The following is a 25562-nucleotide window of genomic DNA, read 5'->3' as shown; positions in this document are numbered from 1 at the left end:
GTACTGGTTAGTTCATATCGTTGTTCCACCTACAGGGTTGCAGACTCCTTTAGCTCCTTGGGTACTTTTTCTGGCTCCTCCATTGGGGGCCCTGTGATCCATCCAATAGCTGACTGTGACCATCCACTTCTGTGTTTGCTAGGCCCTGGCATAGCCTCACAAGAGACAGCTATATCTGGGTCCTTTCAGCAAAATCTTGCTAGGTAATTTTTTTTAATGTTCTGAGTTTTGAAAAGTTTATAACTTAACTTTGTATTACTATTGAGAGAAAAAAATTGTTTGAGAAGACTTTGAATATAAGTATGTATGTAACTACTGTGTCTGAAGTCTGTGGAGAAAGGCTTTCTGAGAGCTGATTTGTGTCAGCTTTTACTCTGCATTTGGCCAATAATAAAAGTTTAGCTTAATCTTGAGCGTGTGAACTTTTCATTCAGCTTTCCCAGGCGTTGGATTCCCAGGCGTGCACTTCATCTCCAGCCCAGAGCTGTGACTCTGTTGAGCTTTAGCACTCTTTCTTTGCACAATGTTTATCTATTGTAAACTGTGGATGTCAAAACCCACAATCTGCACTGTCACTTCCTTTGGACAGTGCAACTCTGCTAACATGGCTACCACGAAACTGACTTTCTGAGTCTTGAAAACATATTGAGAGTGCCCTCCAAAAGTTAAGGTATGACACATTTCCTGGATTACGACTACTTTTTAAGGTTTATTTTAGTATTTTCAATATAATTTTCAAAAACCCTGTTAAATGAACCTCTTATTGTTACCAGAAAACTCCACACGTTCCTTAAGCCTTTTGGCATGGCATTTAAACTGCTCAGATTACATCCTCAGAAGATTATAATTTTATTGTGTAGCAAAGGTTTCATAATTTATATCCTTTACTGAATTTAAAATTAATTAATTTGACATCTAATTTCAAATTTTGCTTTACATATTAGATTCAAATAATGATTATGGAAGCTTTCTGATAAGAGAAATAGAGAAGGATAGTTTGTGGTTGCCCTTTTTGCTGTGTTCAGAATAGTCTTGCAGCTTGAGCTTCTTTAACTGCATTGCTTCAGCTATCTTGTTTCAAAAGAAAAGTGAGGTGAACTAACTAGTGATGCTTATAGTTACTCTAGTAACAGCACTTGGCTTTAATGAGCAAAAATTTATAGTAATTATGTTAATCAAATATTTAAAAAGTGGCACTCTTAGTGATGTTTACAAGTGTTTTGATTTTACTGGTTTCGTTATACTTTTCATATGTGATAATGCTTCAGTGTAAAAATGTCATTTCCTTCTCAGTGAAAGTTATATACATGAGCTGAATCAGTCAGTAAGAAATGATCCTTACTTTGTTTTAGTATTTGTCTTTATGCTGTTTTCTTTTTGATTGGCTTGAACTTTAGGTTGGAAGGTTGTCTTGTTGATATATGGGTGTATGTATATATGTATGTAGTTAATATTGAGTAGATCATAACAGCTTATTGTTCTAAGTTTAGTTAATACTTAACTTTTTTTACAGTTTGATTTTCCATTTCTTCCTTAGACTTCTTAGATAATTGTATCTGTTCTGATTTTCTTTTTTCTGTTTTTGTAATTATTAAAGCTGCATGTTTATTTTGCTTTCTGACTCTGTGCTTGTACCTTCAACACGTTGACAATGATTTTCTGCTCCTCAATAAAAAAAGCCTGCTTGATCCTGTCACAGACACACGGCACACATGGAGCAGCTATAGGCCCTGCTTACCTGCATCTTTGTCTTAGACAACCTCATAAGGACTGCTCTGGCTCTCACAGCAGGCAGCCCTCGAAGTCTGCCTAGGCACAGGCCACATGCAGATTTAGGTGCTTTCCCCAACCTCCTTGGTATAAAGGTAAACAATCCTGTTGCCAGGGGTTCGAGACAGCCTCGTTTGTTAGAGGCTGTGTTGTAGGAAAGCCTTTGACGATATGTCAACTGCTGGACCATACTGAGCGCCTCTAAGCACTGTCCCTGGAAGAGGAAGAACCTGTTTTGTTTTTCTTAAACCATATTTTTTGTTTTCTGTATTTTATATTCCTTAAGTGGACTATGATGGAGATGTCATGTATTGAACACAGGGCCTTACTTATATGTGACAAGTGCTGTGTCATTGATTATGTGCTCAGCCTGGCTACAGTGCATTCAGAGTTTTCAGAAATATCCATTCTGAGTGGATATTTTATAGTTATATTATTTAAAAAGCAAGTTCTTTAAGAATTGTATAGACTCACTTACGTATTTTTTAAAAAATATAATGACATTATAAATAACAAAGGGCCAGGAATATATGTCAGTGTAAGAGTATCTTTGCTTAGCATCTTCTGACTCTGGATTTGAGCTGTAGTATATTAAAAAGGAAATTTATTAATATGGGTAGCTGCATTTAGTAACAATAAAGTAAGATGGCCTCCTTAGTTTACTCTTATGGGTATTTTTAAGGAAATTCTTTTCTTCCCTGATCTTTAGTTTCAGACTTGAGAGTTCAGTCTTTGTTATTTTTTGTTTGTTTGTTTTTTGTTTTTGTTTTTTTCATTTGTTAAATTCCATTTCTAATTTCCTGACCCATATGTGATAATGTAATAATTTTAAAGTGCAGTACTCATTGAGCACTTCCTATGAGCTCCTCACAGGTCTGGGTTATCACGTCTCTGCCCAGTGGACTTGACATTCTGGTGTACAGTGTGCCGCCACCCAGCTTCTGTCCCCTCAGCTCATCTAGGACAGATGATTGCTAGGAAATTTAACACAGTCCATTTGTCCTATACAACCGTCCTGTGGCAGTGTTGCATTTGATGCAGTCTGTCCATATCCCTCTGTTGTATGTACTTTCTATGTCCTTTGACTGTCTCCCCTATCACTCCTGTGATCCTTCATTAAATTAAAGGTCACCAGGGAGTCTTTCATGTGGATAACTCAGGCATTGAGGTTAATTTACTTTTAGGGTATTGGGGAGCAGGGAGGAGAGAGGTCTGGTCACAGGCATACTGTCGCTCTACACTCCTGTTCCCCAGGATGCGCTTTTAATGGAACTTTAAAAACTTTTCTGTGCATAGCACTGTTCTTTCCTGGTTCTTAATTTTTTTTTTTTTTTTTTGATAGGTTTGACATCTCCATCTTTGTCTCTATTGTCTACAGTTACCACAAAGTCCTCGTTTTTATTCCTTGACTTTTAATATTCCCAGTTCTTTCTCAAAAGTCATATAATTACAGTTTTAACTACTTCTGAGTGTTTTATTTCAAAGTTTAAATCTTCATGTATTTCTTAGCTGTACTTTTAATTTATTTTTAATTTTCTAGCATGTACACTGCAGTGTTTAGTATATCTACAGAGGTCCACAACTGTTACCACTTGGTAGTTCCAGAATGTTTTGTCAGTCCACCTCCAGAGTGCCTGTGGTCCGTGTGGTACTCACTTCCCGATCCCTCCTCTCTGCCAGACTCCTGCAGCCACTCGTGTTTCTTTGTCTGTAGACTGGCTATCTGGACGTTTGTTTAAATGGAATTATGTGACATGCCTTCCCGTGTACTTTTCATTCAGCAGTGTTTTCAGGGCCTCTCCCAGTTGTAGTGTTGGCCAGCACTTTGTTTTATTTATTGCGGATAGTAACCCACTGTATGTATCCAGCCATCCATTCACGAACTTTTAAGTTATCTCGATTTTCTCTGTTTGGCTATTATGTATACATTTGTGCACAAGTTTTGTGCTACATATATTCTAGTATATTTGTGTATATACCTGAAGTAAAATTGCTATATCATGTATAACTCTATGTATAATAGCATTTTGAGAAACTGCCAATCTGCTTTTCAAAGTGGATATATGATTTTGTACTTTATCAGCGTCTGAGGCCTTTATCTTCTGATGAGACTCTTTGGGAGTCTGCGGTGACAGCTCAGGTTTTGCTTTGTAGTTCTCCAGTGAGTACTTACACTGACCCTTTCATCTTCTCTCTGGTGACGTACGTGCAGTGATACAAGGTCCTGCCCAGGCTGACTTCCACCCCACCATCCTCCTGCCTCATCCTTCAGCTGGGTCTATACTACCATACCTATGCTTGTATATCAGTATTTTGGAGAAATGCCTATTCAGATCCATTTAGTTTTTTTCAGACAGGGTCTCACTGTATAGACCAGGCTGGCATCAAATTCATAGAGATCTATCTGCCCCTGTCTCTTGAGTGCTGGGATCAAAGGTGTGTGTCACAACACTAGGCCAAGGTTTTTATTTTTGATATTTTTGAGATTATAGTATAATTAAATCATTTTTTTTCCCTGCAAGCCTCCCCATATACCTCTTCATCTCTCTTTCAAATTAATGGTCTCTTCTTCATTTATATTATTACTTGCATATATGTATATTCATACTGTCTTCTTGCTTGCCTGCCTTTTTCTACCCACCGCCTTTCCTCTTTTTCCTTTCTCACCTCTCTTTGTTCCTCATCCTCGCCTCCTCCCTTTTTGCCTCTCATAATCTATCTATCTTTCCTTTCTTGTTTTTTGTGACAGAGTCTTGCTATATACATGTGTCCAAGGTTTGCCTGGATTGTGGAGCCCAATCATTACAGATGGCTGTGAATCCTGGCTCTGTCACCTTCCATCACCTTGGGCAAGTCATTGCTGTCACTTCTTCTGTCATAGGATCCTTATGAAACACTTAGAATATCTGTGCTGTGAAAGAACACACCTTGGAACAAATGTACTTATTAGTTAGACTTTTCCTGTCACAGTAATCAAAATCCCTGACAGAAGGCAGCTAATGAGGGAGGGGTTTCTTGTGGCAGAGAAGGTGTGATGGAGTTGATGCAGCAGCATGCGGTTGGGACTCCTCCTATCTTGGTGGACCAAGAAGCCAAGAAGGGAAATTGCAGTCAACACCCATCTAGCTTTCCTCTAGCTCATGGATGGCGGGTGCCACCCTCTTCAGGGAGAGTCTCCCCCCTCAGTTAGTCCTCCTTGGAACCCAAGACGTACCTTACTCTTTTCTAAGGTGTTTCTTATTTCAACAAGTTGACAAAAATCAACATCAATATGTAAAAAACTCAAATACAGGTTGGCATGTTGTGAAGTGCTTAGCAGAGTTTGGCTAATTTAGTAACCATATGCCTGTGGCTTCCTATGTGTACCATTCCTAGGAACCTTGTTATAGGTAATGTTTAAAGATGTATTATTAAGAGCTTCAAAACAATTGTGGTGGTGCACATCTGAGATCTTGGCGTTACAGAGGCTGCTGAGGCAGGAGGATCAAAGGACTCAAAGGGGGCATGGACTTCATATTTCTATGGTATAACAAAATAGAACACATAAGATGAAAGCAGAATAATTTTAACCCAGGAACTGATTACAAAACATATTCTATATATTCAATAAACCTGGTAGGTCCAGATTAATGAGTAATGAAATATTACATAGTCATTAAATCATATTGTCAACAAAAGTATTTGCTTAATTTCAACTTATTACTATGTGTGCTTGCATATGTATGTTTGTACAGGCAAGTGTGTGCATGATGCATGCATGGAGTTGTCAGGCTTGTGTTGCAAGTGATTTTACTCGCTGAGTCATCTCATCAGCCCTGCCAAAAATTTAATGACATAAAAAAATTTAGATGAAATGTAAGTCCTGTGGAGTGATATAAGTAGAAGAGGCAAATGTGTCATTATAATGGGTATGTTTATAATTCTTTAAAGAGATAGTACAGGAAGTTAGACTGTTTATTGTTTACAGCATATAGAGTAAACATATTATGCTGTTGACAGCAGCTTATTCTTGAAAGCTTGAAGTATTTGTTTTGATTTTGTTCAGTATTTAATTTTGTTATTCTGACTTCAATGATCATTTGAAAAAAATTTTTTTGTTTTTGGTCTTTTTTAAGTAGGCTTGGCTGGCCTGAAAAACTCTGTAAAGATCAGGCAGGCCTTGAACTCACAGAGCTCTGCCTATCTCTGTATCTGCAGTTCTGAGGTACTAAAGACATATTTAATGTAAATAAATTATTTTTGGAAAGGATCATAGGTAAAAAGCCCCCTCTTGGTCAGTACCAGTTCTGCTATTACAGACTGGTGAACTTTGTTTGTTTGGTTTTTTAAAGATTTATTTTATTTATATGACTACACTGTGGCTGTCTTCAGACACAACAGAAGAGAGCATCAGATCCCACTACAAATGGTTGTGAGCCACCATGTGGTTGCTGGGGATTGAACTCAGGACCTCTAGAAGAGCAGTCTTAACCGCTGAGCCATCTCTCCAGCCCGACATGTGAATTTTAACTTTTTGTCTTTGTAGCAAAACAATTTATTCATCTACAGAATGAGAAATTTGATTTATTTATTTTTTTAAAATTTTAATTAATTGATTTTATGTGTATGGCTGTCTGTCTCTGTGCATGTCTGTGTACCATGTGCATGCCTGCCGCTCACAGAAGCCAGAAGAGGGTGTCAGATCCCCTGGAACTGGGGTTATAGCGGTTGTGTGCTGCTATATGGGTGCTGGGTTTGAACCTGAGTCCTTTGGAAGAGCAGCAGTATCTTAACTGCTGAGACATCTTTCCAGCATTGGACTTATGATTTAGAAGGCACTACGGTAGAGTGATAAAGACCTGAGAAGTCAAGTGTGACAAATTGGGGACTGTAGCTATGGAAATGACCGCATTAAGTTTATACTACCTCTCATTGGCTGTGTGGCCTTAGTTTTCTTGTGGGAATAATAGCATTTCATAGGGATTATGAAAATTAAATGAATTATGTGTAATGGAAGTAATATTGGGTGTGGCTTAGGGCTCAATAACCTCTCTTATGTAGTTACTTAATGCCAGGGATATTTTTACCCAAAATGGTGGTTGTTAAATTTGTATATCATTTAAAACTTTACCTAGTATTCTGTTTAGGTATATTTGAAATTGTGGAGTTTGCCAGTTTGTAAAGTGGAGTAGTTTGGATTTTAAATTCTTCTTCTGACTTCACATTGTGCTGTCTTATTTTGGGCTCTTGTATCTAGTTTCTTCAGGCCTTAATCTATGAGGGTTTTTGGAGAATGCAGCACTAAAATCTTACTTACCCTTTATTTTGAAGCCCTGGTGTGTACTTTAATCTGTTTGTGGTAAGTTGCAGTATAGTATTCCTTAGTTGTATCTTTTTCTTCATCTGATATTTTAACTTTAGGGTAGAGCATAAGGGCCAAGGTAATGTTACAGCAAGCTGACTAGCCTATTGATTTATAGGAAAAGTTAACATTATGGCTTTTGAAAGTCAGCTTGGAATTGGTAGAGTATATTTATGTATTTAATTTAGTAGTTGTATAGGTGTTACTTAATTTAATCCCAGAAAAGACTATATCCAGCTTTTAGTAAGAAATAAATCAACATATTACTCTTAGAATTAGTTAATATGTTAAAGTTCATTTTGTAACCCTAAATGAAGGCTACTGAAATAAATTAGTTTCATATTTCAATAATTTTTTTTAGTTTATTATTATTTATATCTTTAGAAGTTTCCCCTTATTGTGCAGGGTATCTGAAGTGAATATCTGTTTCAGGGGTCATCATTTCTACAAATGACCAAGAAACAAGAAAATTTTGCTTGTTTGTTTTTGTTTCTCTGATTGTCCTATGGTTACTTTTTGTTACAGTGATGAAGCACCACTACCAAGGTAACTTTGGGAAGAAAGTTTATTTTGGCTTATGGTTCCAGAGGGAGAGCCCATATCTTGTGTGGCTGCTGGCAGCTGGCAGCAGGCAGCAGGTGTGGCAGTGGGACCAGCAAGAGGGAGGTCATTTTTCTGCCCGCATGCTGGAAGTGGGGAGCAGACCAGAAATGGGGCACAGTTGGAAACTCTCAAAGCCTACCCCGGTGGTTTATGTCACCCAGAGAAGAAAGCCGTTGGTTGATTCAAGATAGAGGTTTAAGGCAGACAGGGCAGCATATGGAATCCTGAGGAAGAGGACTGAGAGCTTAAGGATGACCCAGGCTACAAAGCGAGTGGAGCCAGCTTTGATCACACAGTTAAGACCCTGTCTCAAAAACCTAAAATAATCAAGCAAGCGTGCAAGCAAGCAAATAAAAACTAGAGCTCTGAGGTTCAGTGATAAAGCATGTGATGTGCTTCACGCTTGTGTTGTAGAGCTCTGGATCCTGTTATCAGCAGTGTAAAGAGGGGGAAATACATACGTAACAAAGCACAAATTGGTTGTCATAGGGAACCAGCTCCATACCTACTGCTAGAAAGGTTGTGAAAGTAACACCAACTTGTTTTTGGAATTAGTGAGTCCAAGATAACTTTTATTTTAATTTTTGAATACAATTTAAAATTTTAGTGGTAAATTTAAAAAAGAGAGATAAACCAAAAACAAACAGCTTTAAATGTTCCCAGGTGCTATACTGGTAGGTCTGGTCAGGTCTTTCTTTTAATTCTTTCTCAGGAGTTGCTAGCCTAGCATGGCTGTTTCTTTGTTGCTGGGAGAGCTGAATGTTTGCTCTGTAGTCTGCATGCTGCTCTTTAGCTTTGGCTAAATCCTGAAGCTAGTTGTTCCTCAGTGACTCACTCCTCAGGACTCCACCCCATGCCTCTCCAAGGAAAAATTCTGTCCTGTCCTTCCTCATCTACTTGCTCTGTGGACTCATTTAAAGTACACTTGTGAGCTTTTAAAATGTCCTGTGTGGTTCTTTTTATGGTGGGCCAAACAAGCGTCTTTGCCTCACTCTCAGCTGGTTTTAGTACAGCAGGAGAATAGATGACAAATTAGCTACCAAAAGAGGGGTAAGGGGGCGCTTCAAAGCGAGTAGTGAGAATCTATTTTCCTTCTAACATCAAAGAATTGTTCTCATTTCTGATATTATTTGTATTAATCATGTGTTGCATAATTACAACCACATTGTACATTACCCGTACGTAAGCATGTTTCTGTGTTATATAGGGAGGTGTGGCTTTTATACTGTTGATAGGTTTACATGAAATCAGAGATGAGGCAGTCAAGAAATTGGGGATGATAAGGAAAGCATCTTCCTGTTCATTTTATTATGCTTTGTAGTAGTGTTTGTTTATTAAGAGTAAAGTCAGATGTGCTGGTAGACAGCTGAAGTTCCACAACTCAGGGGAGGAGACTGAAGAGGATCTAGAGGCAGCATGGGCTACATACTGAGATCCTGTCTCCAAAAAAGAAAATTAAACCCAGAAACCAAAATAGCATATAACCAACTGAATACAGTAATACTTTTCTTTATGGTGCACTGTCTTCTACTAGAATGGTAACTGATCTTTGTATAGGTAGTAATATATTTATTTCATCCCATCAGTCTTTTTCATTCTGATTGCCTTGATTTCTTTTGGATCCCAAGAAGAAATACTCCTGTACATTTTGGCTTTTGGGATTAGAGATTCAGGGTTGTAATGTGCTGTGGCTTTGCTAGATTTCTTCTGTTTTTTTGGCAGTTTATTTGGGTCAGCATGACTTCTATATGTATTCTATAAGTAGTAGGTAGCTCTTGACTTTTTTCTGACCTTTGTAGGTATTGTTTTTCCTGATTTCTTTTCCCCCTTGTACACTTTGAACTATTCTATCAGAAATTATTTCAAACATTTTCCTTCCTGGTTTCTCCTTAAGGAGTTTGTTTTTTCAGTTATATCAGTATTACTTTATATAATTATTTTTTATTATTTTAAATTATGTGTATATGTCTGTGTGCACATGACTTCAGGTACCCCAGAGGCCAGTGGATCCTCAGGATTTGCAGTTATTGGTGGTTGGCTGTGAGTGGTGTGATATGTGTTGGGAATCACTTGGGTCCTCTGCAAGAGTAGTTTGTGCTTTTAACCCCCGAGCCTCCTCTCCAGCATCTAGTTCAGGTAGCACTATTGATCAGTTAAGACTTGTGCTTTTTGTTCTTGTGGATCTTACTTTCCTCAGTTCTCCATCCCTTCCCCTTCCTTTGCATATTTGTACCACTGGGGCTTGAGTCTGGGACCTCATGCCTAGGAGGCAAGTGCTCTATCATGGAGCTGTATTCTTAGCCTCTTTTAAAAATGCATTTTTTGACAAGGTCTTGGTAAGTTGTCCAGGCCAGCAGTCTTCAAGCCTTAGTTTCCTTAGTGTCTGGGATCCCAAGTGTGGATGCCATGCCCAGCTCATGGTCACATTTTCTATTTATTCTGCTTATATTTACTCACTGAACGTGCTACAGAGAATCTAAAAGTGAAATGTTCAAAACTCAAGAGTCAATCACTAGCCATACCCGCTCCAGCATTTCCAAACACGGAGCCTTGGGCTGCCCACGTAGCCAAAGCTAGAAACTTGTGCCTCAATACTGAGTCCATAGAATATATCATTAAGCCCTTCCTACTGCTTCTAACATTGTCCAAGTTCAAAACATTATTTACTTTAGAATATAGCTGAGCATAAGCCTTCTAGAAGGCTTTAGTGTAGCACCTCTCAGTTACTGCCCTGAATGAGGTACCAGTTTGATTTCAGTACTTCCCTGCCTACGTTTATAGTGATGAGTTCCCCCCCAAAAAAATGTATCCAAAGATTCTACTCTGTTTGATTCTGGAAGAAAGGCTCGGTGACTCCTTACCTTTCTAGTCTAGGTTCCTGTCTTCTCTGTCTTCCATTTTTCTAGTATCCCTCCAAACTTCTTCCTTGCCAGCCCTACTTGCTGTGTTGTTTCTAATCCATGGTTGCTCAGGCTTTTCAGTCCTCCTCATCCTGACATACTCTTATTCATTCATCCCTTAGATGACTTTATTATGCGATGACTTTATTAAGGAGACCTGTATTCCTTGAAGACAGGGCAGGTGCCTCTGCTCTGTTGAGGGTCTGTCTCTCTTAACTATATAAAGCCTCGAGTGTGCTTTCTCTTGTTACATAACCACTTCACAGTTGTGCGTAGTAGTGCATGCCTGGAGGTCTAGCTGCTTGGGGCTCTGAGGTGAGAGGAGTGCTTGAGCCTAGAAATTTGAGTCTCCTCTGGGCAGTATGACAGGAATATCGCCTCTAAAAAAGGCTCTTGATGTCACTTTTCCTTCTATGTTTTGTTTATTTCTTTGCTTCCCTATAAAACAAAGCCCATTAAAAGACTTGTCTTCATATGCGGGCTTTCACTCTTCTCTATTTTCTTTTGAATTCAAGAGAATTCTTGAGTCATTTGGCTTTTATTCTCCAATACTGTACTTTTAATTTCATTTTGTCCCTTTCAGTGGTTGTTCTGACCGAGATTATTTGTAGTGTCTAGATTTCTGTTCCCAGTGGCTATTTCTGTTTCTTACCTTATCCACTCTGATGAGCCTCAGTCACCCTATATTCCTGAGAAGCATCCCTCACACAGCTTCCAGGCGATAACCTTCTCTCAAGGTATTTCTCATACTTGTGTATTATTTTCCTAGTTTCTTTTCTTTTTGTCCTATAAATATAGCTGTTATGTTTATTACTTAAGGAATGGGACCCCCCAAACCTGTACACTGTTCGGTACACACGGGACTATTTCCCAATGTTTCTGTCCACAGCTGAATCCTCAGCAGCTGTGCATGTAGGTAAGAGAAATGGCGTGCTACTGCTTGCAGCATTCTCCACTAGCACATGCTCTGCCTTCCCAAGCAAGCTGACAATGACATCACTCTACGTATGCCTGCCAACTGAATGAGGGTCCATGATCTCACAGCCTGTCCCCAAACTCTCTCCCTGTCACCAGATTTTGTCTTCCAGGAAATCTTCAATCATGTAGGTAATGTTTCTCCTGAGCAACTGAGCTCATCGCTTCCCTGCTTCCAAGGCCGTTGGGGGTGGATTATTTTCCCAGGTTCTTACTGCTCTTCAGCTTTCTGACCTTTAAACTTGGAGTTGTCTCAGGGTTGGACTCTTGCTCATCTGCACTTGCTCTCGCAGTTGTCTCAGGGTTGGACTCCTGCTCATCTGCACTTGCTCTCGCAGTTGTCTCAGGGTTGGACCCCTTTCTCATCTGCACTTGCTCTCGCAGTTGTCTCAGGGTTGGACCCTTGCTCATCTGCACTTGCTCTCGCAGTTGTCTCAGGGTTGGACCCCTTGCTCATCTGCACTTGCTCTCGCAGTTGTCTCAGGGTTGGATCCCTTGCTCATCTGCACTTGCTCTCGCAGTTGTCTCAGGGTTGGACCCTTGCTCATCTGCACTTGCTCTCGCAGTTGTCTCAGGGTTGGACTCCTGCTCATCTGCACTTGCTCTCGCAGTTGTCTCAGGGTTGGACGGACTCTTGCTCATCTGCACTTGCTCTCGCAGTTGTCTCAGGGTTGGACCCTTGCTCATCTGCACTTGCTCTCGCAGTTGTCTCAGGGTTGGACTCCTGCTCATCTGTACTTGCTCTCGCAGAGGTCTCATCAGTTTCTTACTTTAAATTCTGTTTATATTATGATAAAAAACAAATTTCCAGTGCTGTTGTTAAAAGATTAATACTATGCCTTTTCGTTTTTGTAACATTTCTTCAAGGGCAGGGATCCTAGAGACCATAGGTATATCAATATTCTTGGTTTAAATTACTCCTAGATTAAAAGAGTTCCAAGTAGAACTGGCTGGTTGCAAAAGCTTTTCTATTCAGAACTTAGTTCTGTAATCTTAAAAGAAAAAAAAACAGTTGCAGTGAAAACTCTTATTTATGTATTTATTTGTTTATTAATTTTTCACTTTTTACTTATTCACTTTACTTCCTGCTCACTTTACAACTGCTCCCCTCCCGGCCATTCCTTCCCACAGTCCTTCCTCCTTCCCCCTCTCCTTTTCCTCAGGGCCAGTACCTCCCTGTCCCCCAATTAAGTCTCTGTAAGGCTAGGCACTCTATTGAGGCCAGATAAGGCAGCCCAGCTAGTAGACCATGTCCCATGTACATGCGACAGCTTTTAGGGTAGCCCCCACTCTAGCACCCACATGAAGACCAAGGTGCACATCTGCTACATATGTGCGGGGAGGCCTAGGTCCAACCCGTGTATGTTCTTTGGTTGGTGGTTCACAAGGGTTCAGGTTAGTTGATTGTTAGTCTTGCTGTTGAGTTCCTATTTTCTTCGGGCCTGAAATCCTTCCTCCTGTATTTCCATAAGAGTCCCCAACCTCCACCCACTATTTGGGTGTTTGTATCTGTCTGAGTGAGCTAGTGGGTGGAACCTCTCAGAGGATAGCCATGATAGACTCCTGTCTATATTGTTTAGGATCCACAGGTCTGATGAAGGTGGGTGTAAAGAAGGGGTGGGAGTGGGGGTAGAATGAGGAACCTCTGGGATAGCAGGCTGCTTAGGGCAGCTTGGCTTGCTCCAGAGGACTCAGGGAAGATCCTGTGAAAATTCTTACATTTTAAAAGGCAGTGATTTTATTTTTTGAAGGAAGTAGCTTTACTTCTGAACACTTTGTGTGAAAGGTGACAAGCTTACTGTTGCCTTTTATTGTCATATTTTTAGGTTTTCTTCATGTGTATGTATTTTATTTCATTGATTCACTTTATATCCTGATTGCAGTCCCCTCCCTCCTCTCCTCCTAGTCTGACCCTTACACTCTACCCCCATCCCTCTCTTTAGAGAAGAGGAGGCTCTCCCATGGGTACTAACTCTCCTTGGCACATCAGGTCTCTCCAGGGGTGAGCACGTCCTCCCAAGAAGGCCAGGCCAGGCAGGGAAAGGAGTCAGAGGACCATGCCAGTTGTTAGGGGACCCACATCTGTTATATATGTGTAGAGGGCATAGAGGTCCAGCCCATGCATGCTCTTTGGTTGATGTTTCAGACTCTGAGCCCCTATGGGTCCAGGTTAGTTTATTGTGTAGGTTGTCTTGTGGAGTCCTTGACTCCTCCGGTTCCCTCAATCCCACTTTTCCACAAGGCTCCCTGAGCTAAGCCTATTGTTTGGCTGTGGGTCTCTGCATCTGTTTCCATCAGCTGTTGGAGGAAGCCTCTCAGGAGACAGTTATGCCAGGCTCCTGTCTGCAAGCAAAGCAGAGTGTCAGTAGTAGTGTCAGGGGTTGGCTCTCTCTCTTGGGGATCCAGTCATTAGTTGGCCAATCCCTCATCTCCGCTCTGTCTTTATCCCGCACATCTTGTAGGCAGGACAGGTTTTGGGTTGAAGATTTTTTGGGTGGGTTGGTGTCTTTCTCTTTCTACTGGAAGCTTCAGGAGGTGGCCACTCCGAATCCACAGCTGCTAGGAGTCTCAGCCAGGGTCATCCCCATAGACTCCCAGAACCTTTCCTGTCCAAGGTCTCTGGCTTGTCCCAGAGATGCCTTCCCCCACCAATTTCTGTGTGTTGTTTCCTGTCCCTCCCATCCCTGTCCACTCTTGCTCCCTCCCCATTCCTTCTTCCAGCCAGATCCCTCTCCCCATCCACGTCAATATCTGTTTTATTTCCTCTTCTGAATGAGAGTCAAACGTCCTCCCTTGCACCCTCTTTGTTACTTAGCTTCTTTGGGTCTGTGGATTGTAGCATGGTTATTCTGTACTTTATGGGTAATATCTACTTATATGTAAGTATATACCACATATGTCTTTAGGGGTCTGGGTTACCTCACACAGGATGATATTTTCTAGTTCCATCCATTTTCCTGTCCTTGTTTTTAATAGCTGAGTAGCATTCCATTGTATAAATGTACCACATTTTCTTTATCCATTCTTTGGTTAAGGAACATCTAGGTTGTTTCCAGTTTCTGGCTGTTTTCAACTTATTGAATTTCTCCCATAGGCTTTTGACCAGTTCTGTGGTGTCAGACATGTATTCTCTTCGGTAGAGTTGCTTCAGACCTGTCAGAAAGCAGTTGGTTACCCTCAGAACTTATCTTGCTAGGCAGCTCAGTATAGAAGCAGGAAAAATCTATAGGTGTATATGATTGTTCTAGCATTATTGGTGGTGGCTATCCAAGAGCAAATGCAGTCTGTAGTATTTTGGGAGCCTGAAAGTGACCTGGCCAATCAATCACAGGAGAGCATCCCACATTCAGCATTGGAATTTTGGTGTGAAAACCTCTAACATCTGGGAGCAGGCTTGCCACCGTGTGGAGTACTTCTGTTTTTCCTTTTTTATGTCTATGAAGTAGTAGGTTCCTATGAGAGTTTTTCATGCATTCTTGGTTTTGATTGATCCTATCCCCCAATTACACATTTCTTCTAATTCTCGATTCCCTCTTTCTTCTTTAAAACCCTTTTCTTCCCTAGTACTCTCATCTCTAGTTTCATATAAATATATTTACTCTTCCTCCTCCCTTCAACACCCCCTGCTCAATGTCTGCTCTCTTACTTCCTAGCCTCTACTGACACTCACTGCAACTTAAACACAACTGTCTAAAAATGTGAGTCCAAGGTTCAGGTATGAGAGAGAACACCCAGTGTTTGTCTTTCTGGGTATGGCTTACCTCACTCAGTGTAATATTTTCCAGTTCCTGCAGATTTCATTTTTCTTTGATGCTATGTACAGTTCCATTGTGTGAGTGGTTTATGATAGTCACATATTCTCTAATTAGTTGTTGCTGGCTGAATTCATGACCAGAAACGCTCAGGAAGTGTCAGGTAAACAATAGAAGTCTAGGATCTACGTATTATATTACTATATGAATCAGCTAAATATTTAAAGTATTTATTTAATGCTTATTCAGTATTTATTTATCTAGAGACAGGGTTTCTCTGTATAGCCCTGGCTGTCCTGGAACTTGCTCTGTAGACCAGGCTGGCCTCAAACTCAGAGATGCACCTGCCTCTGCTACCACCACCTGGCAAGGGACTGGGGTATGGGCTGGGAAATGAACTCAGTATGCACTTTAATAAGGTTCAGGACAGGACTAATTTTACTCTTTGAGGAATTTTTAGTAGTTGCGAAGAGGTTTTGTTTGATGTTCTTACTTTTTTGTATAGTATTTGGGCATACCATTTAACTACTATCTTTGCTCAAATAGATTGTGCTTAATCATGATATGCATGAGTTTAGATGAGGTAATGTATATAAAGGAGCTAGCATAGATCTGGTATAAGCAGATACTATGCTTGTGGACATAGAAATTGAAAACCCTAAATTAATTATGCCTGTGTGTCAGGTAGCTGTTATGTGAATTTTTTTTTTTTTTGTTTTGTTTTGTTTTTTCGAGACAGGGTTTCTCTGTAAAGCCCCGGCTATCCTGGAACTCACTTTGTAGACCAGGCTGGCCTTGAACTCAGAAATCCACCTGCCTCTGCCTCCCAAGTGCTGGGATTAAAGGTGTGCGCCACCACGTCTGGCGTGTGTGAATTTTTGAAAGACATTTTTATTTTTTTTTTTTTTTTGTTTTTTCGAGACAGGGTTTCTCTGTGTTTTTTTTTTTTTTTTTTTTGTTGAAAGACATTTTTAAAGCCTGCCTTCTGAGATGGTGTTGCAGCAGGTCTGTTGGGTTTATTTTCACCATTACTACTGTAGCTCTGCCTCCTGGGCAGATTGTCAGCTTTCTCTTACTCATGTGTGATATAACATCATTCCTATTTCATAGAGGCTTGAGAGAAACAGAAGCAGCAATCACATTTCCAGACAAACAGTGATCATAGAGCAGAGTGTTGAAGTTAAAACAGTTTAAAATCTCACACCTGCAATCCCATCTCTGGGGAGCAGAGAGCAGGACAATCAGGTTTTAAAGGCCATCCTTGCCTACATAACAAGTTCAAGGCAAGCCTGGGTGACAGCTTGCATGTGTACAATTTTGTCTCAAAAACAAACAATAAAACATAATGTTTAAAATGCACCTTTCTCCTCATGACTAGTTTGGGAACACTTTTAGCAAGTTGCTTAATCTGTTTTAATTCTCAATTACTAATTAGTTCTGTGAAGATAATGTAACAAGTGCCTTCTGTGAGAAAAATGCATGCAGAATAGCTCGTCCAAGCACATCGTGGCTGTGATGATTGTGAATTATTTTGTCATTGATGAGTAATGAATTCCTTGTTTGCTTTTACTCTCTGTGTATAAAACTCGATATAGCCGAATTCTGGGAATAAATGGTGTTGCTTCTCATGGAAGTGAAAGAAATAAATTTATTCTTTGAGTGTGTGTGTGTGTGTGTGTACGTGTACATGGCTCATATGGTAGCTTTTTTTCCCTACTGTGTGTGGCCCAGGGAACAAACTCTGGTTTCAGGCTTGATGGCAAGTACCTTTAACATGCTGATCCAGCCTACTGGACCAGAAATCAAAAAAAAATTTCATGGTGGTGAGTACATTTTATTTGAACATTCAGGAGGCAGAAACAGGTAGATCTCTGTATGTTTAAGGTCAACCACAGGTTCTGTAGTGAGACCTATCTCAGAACAAACAAATGAGTGGAAATATTTAAAAAAAAAATTGCACAACTTCTCCAACTTGGGTCTCAAAATTTTACTAGGGGGAATGTTTAGGACGTGTGCCTAGGCTGTAAGTACAGGTAGAAAATGAGCATAATACTGTTACTGACTTTCAGCTCAAGAATGTAAAACAATTAGTGATTGCTGAATGGAGTATTACTTATTCTGAGAAGTGGGTGTCATGAGGGATGTCTTTATCTGAATGTCCAAATCATGTGGTAGCAGAAAATCAGGAGCCTTTGCCCTTGAATCTTGTAAGGAATTTATTTTTTTTAGCCCAAATAGTAATTTGCCAAGGAAAAAAAAGTCATTTCTCAGAAAAAAATCTTTTTTTTTTCATGAATTGTATCATTGCTTTTATTTCCGTTTATTATTTTTTTTTTTTTTTAAAGAAAAAAAAGTATCCGTTCTCAGGGCTTTGACCATTTACATCTGTTCTCAGGGCTTTGGCCATTTACATCTGTTCTCAGGGCTTTGACCATTTACATCTGTTCTCAGGGCTTTGGCCATTTACATCTGTTCTCAGGGCTTTGGCCATTTACATCTGTTCTCAGGGCTTTGGCCATTTATATCTGTTCTCAGGGCTTTGGCCATTTACTATTGACAGAGAAATCCTTTTTTTTTGGTTTTTTGAGACAGGATTTCTCTGTATAGCCCTGGCTGTCCTGGAACTCACTTTGTAGACCAGGTTGGCCTTGAACTCAGAAATCTGCCTGTCTCTGCCTCCCGAGTGATGAGTGAGGGAATTAAAGGTGTGCGCGACCACGCCTGGCGACAGAGGAATTCTTTAAAGATTTCAATTTATTTAGAAAAAGAAATGTATATAAAAAGTGTGTGTTTTCTAAGAAAGGACTAAATTATTGGTGGCAAAGTGAGCAATCATGACCTCCCCATTTCTGGTGACTCTGACTGCTGCTATGTCATCAGAGAGATTAGAATAATTTTCCTAAACCATTTTTTAAAAAAATCTGTGAGGTTGTTGGGAAAGTAGCAGAGAAGTTAGCAACAAATGCACTAAAAGTCTCTTGTCACTGTCATCATTCCAGGCACCAGCAGATGGACCCACGGACAGGACATAGTCCCCTCCAGTATTGGTGTCAAAACTTTGTATGCAGGAGTCTCCCATGCCTGAGCCAGTTATTAGGCCGAGTAAAAGCCGTTTCCTGGTGCTCTGAGTGGGTAGTGTCTCCAGTTTCACTGCGTGGTGGTCTTGCTGTCCACTCTCTGTCCATCTGGTGTCTGCAAAATACCTGGAGAGCAAGGAGGCGGCGGGTCAGGTAGCTTCCTACCTCACAGTCTTCTGGAGCAGCACAGGAGGATGCAACCAGGGCTGACGGGATACTTGCAAAACTAGGACAGAGTAAAACCCCGTAAGGTGAAGCCCTGCTTCTACCTCTCTTCCTCTGAGGAAACTGCCTAGCTCTGGTACAGGATACTCACTGAGCCTGGTTTTAGCCAGGAGACCAAGAAACTCTGGGAAGGAAGATGTATTCCAAAGCGCCAGGGATTGACAAGGATAGAAACAGACCTTCCACACGCTGAGAAAGGCTTTCAGTATCCTCCCCTGCAATATCAATGTCCAGGACACAGGCAGCCCACAATCACTTTCCAATACAGGGCCCTAAACCAATATTTTAATCAAATCTTTTATTTGTGTCTTCTGTCATAATAAATCTCAACTTCCTTGTCCAATGCTGAGGTCCCTCTTTGCATTCCATCCTGGATTTCTGCCCTTGTCCTTGTGGTTTTTGTTGTTCTTTAGGGCTGGGTCCTAACTGTATATAAATGTACCTGTTCCTCCTGCTTCTGATCCTCCTCCTCCTCCTCCTTCTCTTCCTCCTCCTTCTCTTCCTCCTGGTCTAGTCACCACCCTCATACATAAGTGTGACCTAGAAACAATTACGCCAACCTGCATTTCACATCAATCTTGTAGAACTTAGCTATTTGATTCATATCCTCTTGATTTATTTATAGTGTTCCTAAATATGTGATTTTTCTGTATAGTTGGGCGCTTAAGTAAGCATTGTAAACTAAAAGGATTTGACCTAACAGTGAATTTGTGATTGAAATAATTGAATTTCTAAGTTGCTTCAAGAAAATTTAATAATTTTATGAGATTCTATGAGAAGCTTTGAATTAAATATCAGAGAATGCTTAGTTTAAGAAAGAAAGTAAGCAAGCATTGTGGTGTTTTTGTTTTGGAATTATAGTGTCAAGTCAGCAGTAGCGATAAGAGTGTTATAATCCGTTTAATATGCCTGAGTCTTAGTGCTTTAATCTATAAAATAGAGATGTTAATATCTTCTTGATAGTCTTATTATGAGAATCGGAAGTGATGCACGTCAAATATCTGCAAATCACGGGCCTGTAGGCGGTTACTATTAGTGTTTTGATCTTTTAATGATATTGCATAGTCCTTAGTATACAAGTCTTTTACCTCGTTGGCAACATTTATTCATAGGTATTTTATTCTTTTGCATTCTTTTCAATGCAAGTGCTTTCTTAGTTTCTATTTTGGGGTGCCCATTGCTAGCATGTAGAAACATAGCTGCTGGGCTAGGGGTGCAGCTGAATGGTAGAACATTTGCCTTGGGTAACAAGGGTCTAGGCTCTGTCTCCAAACCAACAAAAGGGCTGTAATTGAGAAATACAGTTGCTCTTTCTGTGCCAACTTTATATGCTGAAATTTTGTTCCGTTTATTAGCTTGAATGGTGTTTGCTGTATTCTGTGTGGTTTCCACATAGAAGATTATGTCATCTCTGAATAGATGTATTTTATCTTTCCCTTTTCGGTTTTGTTGTCTTTTTTGCCAATGGCTAAAGTTTCAGTATAATGTTGAGTAGTAAAATAGTGGTAGAACTAGGTGTCCTTATATTGTTCCTGATCTTCCAGGGAAAGCTGCTATTTTTTTTTTTTTTTTATGACACTGTATACATATAATTTCCTTCATTCATATTTATCCCTTCCCCACCATAGTCCCTCTCTGCTTTACACATGTATTACACATGCATTGCACATGCTTTACACATGCATTGCACATGCTTTACACATGCATTGCACATGCATTGCAAATGCATTGCACATGCATTACACATGCTTTACACATGCATTGCACATGCATTACACATGGTTTATGCATGCATTACACGTACATTATATGTAGGAGGAAGCATGTTGTATTTATCCTCCTTGTTCACTCTACCTCTTTAGTACTGCTTACTTTTCTTGTTGCTGTAATGACATACCCGACAGAGAGACTTAAGAAAGGACGGGTTTATTTGTATTCACAGACTGAGAGTATAGTCTATCATTGAGGAGAGAGCATGGTGGGGACACGAAGCAGTTATTCACACAGTATCCATACTCAGCAAGCAGAGAGAAATGAACTCTGGTGCTCAACTTGGTTTCTTCTTGTCTGATCTGAGACCCCAGCCCATGGGATAGTGTACCCACATTTAGGGACAGTCTTTCTACACAATATAAAACTCCCTCATAGGCATCCCCAGAAGTTTGTTTCCAGGGCGATGTTTTCAAGTTGATAATCAAGAAGCACCATTACCGGTGCCTTTCTCCCTGTATAGTCTCCCTTTTCTAGTTGGATGTTTTCCACACACACTACCACTCAGTCAGGAAGCAAAGAGTGAATCCTGCTGTTCCTTTTATTTCTGTTTGTTTTTCTTTTCAGTCCAGCACCACTAGTGAGATGATTGCCCCCTTTGGAGTGGGTCTTCTTCCATTTAAACCTCCCTGGGAACACTTTTCCAGACAATACCTGGAGATATGTCGCATAGATGATTCTAAATCTAGTCAAGTTGACAGTGAATTAACCAGCACAATGTGCATGTGTACTCTGTATACGAAAGAAAACATGCAATGCTTATCTTTCTGATGCAGCTTACTTTGTTTACTATGATGATGTCTCAGTTCTGTCTTTTTAAAATATATATTTCAGTTTTATTCCTTTTTATGGTTGAGTAATATGCCACTGTGTATATATACCATATTCTCATTGTTCACTCATCTCTTTTTATGGTTGAGTAATATGCCACTGTGTATATATACACCATATTCTCATTGTTCACTCATCTCTTTTTATGGTTGTGTAATATGCCACTGTGTATATATACCATATTCTCATTGTTCACTCATCTCTTTTTATGGTTGAGTAATATGCCACTGTGTATATATACCATATTCTCATTGTTCATTCATCTCTTTAAATTTTTTTTATTTGTTTATGTGTGTAAGTATTTTGCCTGCACGTATGTAAAGTGCACCATGTGTGTACAGTGCCTCCCAAGTCCAGAAGAGGGCATTAGCTCCCTAAGAACTGAAGTTGTAGACAGTAGTGAGCTGCTGTGTGAGTGATGGGAACAGAACTTGAGTCTTCTGTAAGTAAGCAACCAGTGCTCTTAACTGCTGAACAATCTCTCCACCTGTCTGTTTATTTCTTGGTTGTATATCTAAGCTGCAGAGGAAAACAAACAGAAACACTTCAAATTGTAGGCACAGGCTAGGAATGAAAGGCCTCTAATAGTTCAAGTAACAGCAAGAATTGATAATGGGCTCTCTGAAAAGGAACGATAAACAGCAAACCCTTTATTTTAAAGTGTTTAAAATTTTAGTTACTATATTAGAGTCATTGAGGTAAGGTCTTAAAGGTATAAAGGTGAGAAGACAGGTATCTAGTTGTATTCTTGTATAGATGGAGATCCATTTATCCCAGCACCAAGTGCTGAAGAGATTGTCTTTTCTCCAAAGCTTTCTTTGATACCTTTGTTAAAATTTAGTTGGCTGTAGATGCTTGGGCTTATTTCTGGCTCCTCTCTTCTGTTTCGTGAGTCCATGTGACTCTATTGCTAGTGTGGTGCGAGTTTTGTTATTGGGTCTTTGTAATATAATTGAGGCCAAGTATTGGGATACATGGAGCTTTGCTTTCTTCATAGGATTGTTTTGTCTGTTCAGGAACATTTGTACTTAAATGTGAGCTTCAGAATTTTTTTGTTTTCAAGTTCTATTTAGAATACCATTAAAATTTTGGTTTTGATTACACTGACATATAGATTGTGTTCATTAATGAAGCCAGTATTTTTTATGAATCTGAGTTTGAGAAATCTTTCCATATTCCATTTTCTTCTTCAATTTCTTCAGTGTTTTTAAAAATTTATTTTTTAAATTATGTACATACATATATCTGCTTATGTGTGGATTTGTGCCTCTGTGTAGTGTTCTGAGAGACCAGAAGAGGATATTGCATTCCCTGCTGCTGGAGTTATTATAGGAGGTTGTGAACTGCCTGTTAGCTCTGGGAACCTAACTTGGGTCCTCTGCAAGAGTGGTTTGCATTCGTAACCATGGAGGCTTCTCTCTGGCCCCTTACAGTGTTTCACAGTTTTTACTGTAGTTCTTTTACTTCTGTGGCTAGGCTTATCCTTAGGTACTTTATTCAGTGGGAAGATGTTGTGTGGATTTTTCCCTCTGATTTCTTTCTCAGCAAGTTTGTTACAAGTACATAGAAAAGTACTTTGTGCTAATTTTATATCATGTTACTTTGCTGAAATTGTTTAAGATCTACGAGTTTTCTGATGGAGTCTGGAGAGACTTAAGTTTAAGGTCATAATATCTGCAAACAGGGATAGTTTGCCTTCTTTCCTTAGCTCTTGAAGACTTTAAGAGCTGTTTTAACAGGTATAGAGAGAGTGGGTACTCTTATCTAATTTTCATTTCAAACAAATGCTCTCACTTTTCTCCTGTAACAGTGTTGGTTATGTGGTTAAGATGGGAGCATTTATTATGTTGAGATATAGTACTCCTAGAACTGGGGGTTTTATCGTAAAGGGATGTTGAACTTCGTCAAAGGCCTTTTGAGGATCTATTGTTATGTGATTTTTGTTTTTTAAATTTTGAGATCATGAGCTAGATTAATATTGATTTGTGTGTGTTGACTCATCCTGTCATCCGAGAAATAAAGTCCATTTGGTCTTGGTATATGATCTTTGAAATGTGTTCTTGAATTTAGTTTGTAATTATTTTATTGAATATTTAGACTTTTTATTTATAGTACATGTGTGTGTATGTGAGTACATGCCTGCCATGATATGTATGTAGAGTTGGTTCTTTTCCACCTTTTTGTCTGTTCTGGGAATCAAACTCAGGTTTCAGGCTGGTGGAAAGTACTATTTTTTTTTTTTAATTTTTATTTCATGTGCATTGATGCTTTGACTGTAGGTATGTCTGTGTAAGAGTACCAGAACCCCTGGAGCTAGCATTACAGACAGTTGTGAGCTGCTGTGAGAGTGCTGGAATTTAAACCCAGGTCCTCTGGAAGAATAGCCAGTGCCCTTAACTGCTGAGCCATCTCTCCATCTGTACTTTAAATGTTTAAAAATTATTTTATTTTTTAATTCATATGGGTGTGTTGCCTGCGTGTAAGTCTGTGCACCATGCACACACTTTGTGCCTGAGGAAGCTAGCAGAGGGTTTCAAATATCTTAGAGCTGGAGTTACAGATGGTTGAGAGCTGTGGTGTGTGTGCGTCCTGGAAATTAAAACCCAGGTCCTCTAAAGAGTACCTACTACTCTTTAATTGCTGAGCCGTCTCTCCATTCCCTGGAGAGCATCTTTACTTGCTGAGCCATTTTATTGGCTCTTTATTGAGAATTGTTACATCTATGTTTCTGGGAGTTTAGTCTGTTGTTTTCCTTTCTCTCTGTCTGTCTCTGTGTGTGTGTGTGTGTGTGTGTGTGTGTGTGTGTTTGTCTTTGTGTGTCTTTCTCTGGTTTTTGGTATTGAGGTACTAATAGCTTTATAGATGGGGTTTGTAGTATCCTTTCCCTTTCCCATTGTATTTTATGGAATAGGATAAAGAACACTGATGTCAGGTCTTTAATGGTCCAGTAGCATCCAGCAGTGAATCTGTACCATCCTGGACTTTTGTTGTTGTTGAGAGACTGTTATTTCTTCAATCTGTTATTTGTTTTAGTCAGGGTAGGATGTTGGTGTTTTCTATCACTTCTGCTTCATTCATTTAAAATAAGTCTTTCCTCAGATATTTAGTCTATCTATTTCCACTTGATTTAAGTTTTTCTCATGTCTAGACTTTCTATCAGTTTAGGATATGTTTTAAATATTCTGTATTGATTTTGTGTATTGTTTGTATATCTGTATGGCATCTCTGTGCACATGTGTGTGATATCTCTGTGTGTACATGTGTGTGAGCAAGAATGCCTGTATATGTATGTGCATGTTAGAAGATGATATTGGGTGTCTTCCTCACTCACTCTCCACTTTATTTTTAAGATATTTTAAAAGTGTTTTGCCTACACACACACACACACACACACACACACACACACACACACACACACACACTGTGTACCTGGTGTCCTTGGAGGCTAGGAGAGGACACAGATTGCCTCGGAACTGGAGTTACACATAGTCCTGAGTTACTATGTGGGTGCTCCACTCCTTTGACTTTGTCAGGATCTCACGGTGTAGTCTTGGCTGGCCTGGAATTCACTGTAGAAACCAGGCAGGCCTTGAACTCACATGTCTGCTTCTGCTTCTGCTGAGGTAAAAAGCATTAGCCACCATGCCCAACATTAGTTTTTGAGATGTATCTTTCACTGAGCTTAAGTAAATCCCACGAATTCCCCTGTCTCTGTCTTCCCAACACTGGAGTCATAGGGTGTGTGTGTGTGTGTGTGTGTGTGTGTGTGTGTGGTTTCACAAGGTGTGTGTGTGTGCGTGTTGGTTTCTCTCCTCTCTTTTTTCTCCTCATTGTGTTATTCCCCCTTTCTTTTCTTTTTTCTCTTTTGTTCTTTTCCTTTCCCTGCCTTCCCCTCAGTGATCCATGTCTTGATGTGTGAGACTGCACATGTGTGCATGATGGGGTGGTGGTGTATTCACACTTGTGTTGCACCCATGCACTTGGAAGCCAGGGTAGGATGTTGGTGTTTTCTGTCACTTCTGTCTTATTCATTTGAAATAAGTCTCTCCTCGGCAAAGAGTTCACTAATTAATTAATTAGTTAATTAATCTGGATATGCTGATGGCCAGCAAGTCCCAGTAACCCTCTGTCCTTTTTCCCCCAGCATTAAGGTTTTAGGCATGCATGGCTACACCAGTGTAGCCCTGACGTTGGAGATCCAAAGTCAGGCCCTCATGCTTGCTGTGTGGCAGGCATGTTAGTGATTGAAACACCTCCCTAGCTTTCTCTGTAGAGTTTGTAGATTTCATCCCTCTTTTCATCTTTGATTTTGTTAGTT

At 39.9% G+C, this 25562-nt stretch overlaps 1 protein-coding gene, 1 non-coding gene and 1 pseudogene across 27 annotated transcripts in view; 1 reads left to right on the top strand and 2 right to left on the bottom strand.

The window, feature by feature from the left end:
- The window catches only part of Slmap (sarcolemma associated protein), a 122894-nt gene that overhangs the window by 17088 nt on the left and 80244 nt on the right, over nt 1-25562 (top strand). The window contains exon 1 of one of the 26 annotated variants that reach the window (XM_085828462.1): nt 586-670. The exons of the other annotated variants lie outside the window; for them this stretch is intronic. The gene's annotated coding sequence lies outside the window, so the exon portion shown is untranslated. Of the gene's footprint in view, nt 1-585; nt 671-25562 lie in introns of those variants that run through there. 26 annotated transcript variants of the gene reach the window in all.
- LOC110309034 (large ribosomal subunit protein eL34 pseudogene) lies at nt 1606-1960 on the bottom strand (annotated as a pseudogene).
- On the bottom strand, nt 18783-18913 carry LOC115029270 (small nucleolar RNA SNORA71). Its single transcript, XR_003834847.1, has one exon. It is a non-coding gene; the product is annotated as a small nucleolar RNA SNORA71 (small nucleolar RNA).

This window comes from Mus caroli, unplaced genomic scaffold, assembly GCF_978045245.1.
Source record: "Mus caroli unplaced genomic scaffold, Mus_caroli_1 scaffold_12, whole genome shotgun sequence".
In the NCBI taxonomy this organism is placed as follows: domain Eukaryota; kingdom Metazoa; phylum Chordata; class Mammalia; order Rodentia; family Muridae; genus Mus; species Mus caroli.
The sequence above is the reverse complement of the archived record's forward strand: the minus strand, read 5'-3'. Positions and strand labels throughout refer to the sequence as shown.